The following is a 2,689-nucleotide window of genomic DNA, read 5'->3' as shown; positions in this document are numbered from 1 at the left end:
AGATGGAGTCTTTCTAAAATGGAGTCCCTTTGGCTCCCCCATCGCAAATTCAGGGACCTTTTGGATTTGGAGCAAATGAATCCCCGTTAGCCAAGCAGGGACAGTAACTTTGCCCAACCGGGATTAGAACACTGGGGCTTTGTCTCTCAAAAAGATTGAGTAATTGTCAATACAGATCTGTGGCTCAGAAATGTCAGCTACAGGCCCTTGATACGCAGTGCTTACCCAAAGTGGGGGAGGAAAACATACTCTCCAGAATTTAATTAGTCAAAGTTTTCTAGATAATTGAATGTTTATGCAGAGAAAGGAGAAGAAATATTTCAAGTGTGCTCTACCGACAGAGAACTTTGACCATTGAGTCACCCAAAATAACAATGTAGCGTTGTTTTACAGTATTTCAAAGTTCACTTTTATTAAAAGTTCCACATTGGGCTTGCTTTGCCAGTGTGTATACTAAATTTGGATCAGTATACAGATTAGCATGACCTTTGTGTAAGGATGAAATGCAAATTCATGAAGTATTTTTCTTTTGCACTTTCAGCCAGAAGTACAACATGTATGTGCAAAAGCTGAAATGGCTTAACATTATGTTACACTTTACACTGAAAATGTATTACTGTGAATGGTCTATAATTAAGCCCAATGAGACATCTAGGGAGTCCATACATGCATCAGTGAGCAGATGCAGTTTACTTATTTATAGAATGTTTCTTTTTGAAAAACTAGTAGTGGACACATTTGGATCACATTTATACAGTTACAAAAATAAAGATTTGATTACGGTCATTCTTCCCAAAAAGTGCCATGTTAACTCATGCTGTAGCTAATATGAATGGTAGAAGTTGACTTTTATCTGTGTTAGAAGATAAACTGAGGGATATTAAAAAATGTAAGTTTATTGGAGCAAAAATTGATTCTGATGGGCCAGCACCGAATTGCAGTGGCTGGGAGTGCTTTGCTGACAGCAGCTAGGGGAAAGACTTGGGGAGAAAAGAGGTGGACGCAAAGCAAGAACATATTTAATTGGTTATAGTTTAGGCATTTGCCTTATTTGGGAAAGCCAGGTTGGCTGTTTGTGACCGGTTGTCCTTAGGTTTTGATTTCTTAACCTTGAGGCATTTTAGGCTTAGGTTTCTGTTTGCTTTAGCAGGCTACTATCAGGGATTAGAACCACCTCAGTCTAATGGCCTCCTTGTTTAGTTAATTTAACACCTGCAAACCTAATGTTCATTTTCAAAGTATGCTATGGTCTTGTTTTCCACAAAATTCGACTTGAATGCTCATTCACTTTTGGTTAAATGCGGTGGCAGTATATGAAAATAACTTCCCACCACAACTGCACATACAAATATCTCAGCAAGAGCAAACCCGCATTCTAAGACGGATGCCAGGAGGCATCCTATGTTGGCATCCAGGATGTCACCAAAGTAACAGGACAGAGAAACAGAAGAGTAATGGGATTAATGAGATTTCCTCTTTTACTTGACTATTCTATGTTTAGTGGATTAATAGATGTTATTTGAAGTTCTATATTTCAGTGAAAAATGAGACTAGAATAATAATGTGTTAGAAGTTTTATCTCTGGTCCATGAGACTCTATTGGAAGGGAAAAGTTACTTTTTAAAGACATTTTAATAAACGAATAAAATAAATATAAAATTTTACTTATTGACAAAGTCATGTCATATTTTCCTGCTAGGAAAATGGAGAAACTCAAACAAATCTTTAAGCTGTACATGAATTTTAAAACATAGAGACACGATATTTGAGAAATAAAGAAAAGACCAAAAAAGGAATTTGATTTTAGATAAGAAACTGATTTGAAATGAAGCAAGAGACGACCCATACCTTGACACCCCTCCCCCCTCCACACACATACAATTTCTGCTAATGTTTTTCATTTAACTCCATTCTTCCTGGTCCCATCTTGAATTATCAATAAATTGTCCAGAAAACTGCAAAAAAAAAGCAACTCTGGTAAACATTCTGTCTGAGCCAGGATGATAAAGAACATGAAATTCTCTCATGAGGAATCCCATTTTCTCAAGATTTGAGGCTCACTTAAAAATATTATATAATTGTAACAATGGTCATGTTTTATCAATGTGTGGTGCTTCTCTGATAAGAAATTCTCCCCTAGATGGTCTAACTTCCTTTTATCTTAAATCTATTTAAATTTCTTCGTATAATACTGGGGTGCCTGGGTGGCTCAGTCGGTTAAGCATCTGCCTTCAGCTCAGGTCCTGGGATTCTGGGATCCTGGGTCCTGGGATTGAGCCCCCCATTGGGCTCCCTACTCAGCAAAGAGTCTGCTTGTCCTTCTCCTTCTGTGCCTCCCCCCCGTTCATGCTCTCTGTTTCTCTCTTCCTCTCAAATAAATAAAATCTTTAAAAAAATAAATTTATTCCTGTAATATGGAATTATAGAAAAGGAGCATTGTGGTAGGTTTTCTTTAACGTAATTTTTTCCTGATGTCAGAAATTATAGATTATTGTCAAAAGTTTAAAAAATCTAAGTGAACAAAAAGAAAAGGCCATTACTTGTGAATCTCTAATCTAGAGATAGTCTGTTAATATATGAACACATGGTTGGAATTACACATATTGCTTAGGTACTTGTTTGTTTTTTTAACCATATATAATGAGAATAGTTCTTTTAAACAAAAAAATGTATAGGCCGTTTTTTTTTT

General features: G+C 36.3%; 1 non-coding gene across 1 annotated transcript; it reads left to right on the top strand.

Annotated features, from left to right (window-relative positions):
• The first annotated feature begins 431 nt into the window (after window positions 1-431).
• Window positions 432-533, top strand: LOC123325806. The gene has a single exon (XR_006540654.1). It is a non-coding gene; the product is annotated as a U6 spliceosomal RNA (small nuclear RNA).
• Window positions 534-2,689: the final 2,156 nt, after the last annotated feature.

Source organism: Neomonachus schauinslandi, chromosome 9 (assembly GCF_002201575.2).
Source record: "Neomonachus schauinslandi chromosome 9, ASM220157v2, whole genome shotgun sequence".
NCBI lineage: Eukaryota > Metazoa > Chordata > Mammalia > Carnivora > Phocidae > Neomonachus > Neomonachus schauinslandi.
The sequence above is the reverse complement of the archived record's forward strand: the minus strand, read 5'-3'. Positions and strand labels throughout refer to the sequence as shown.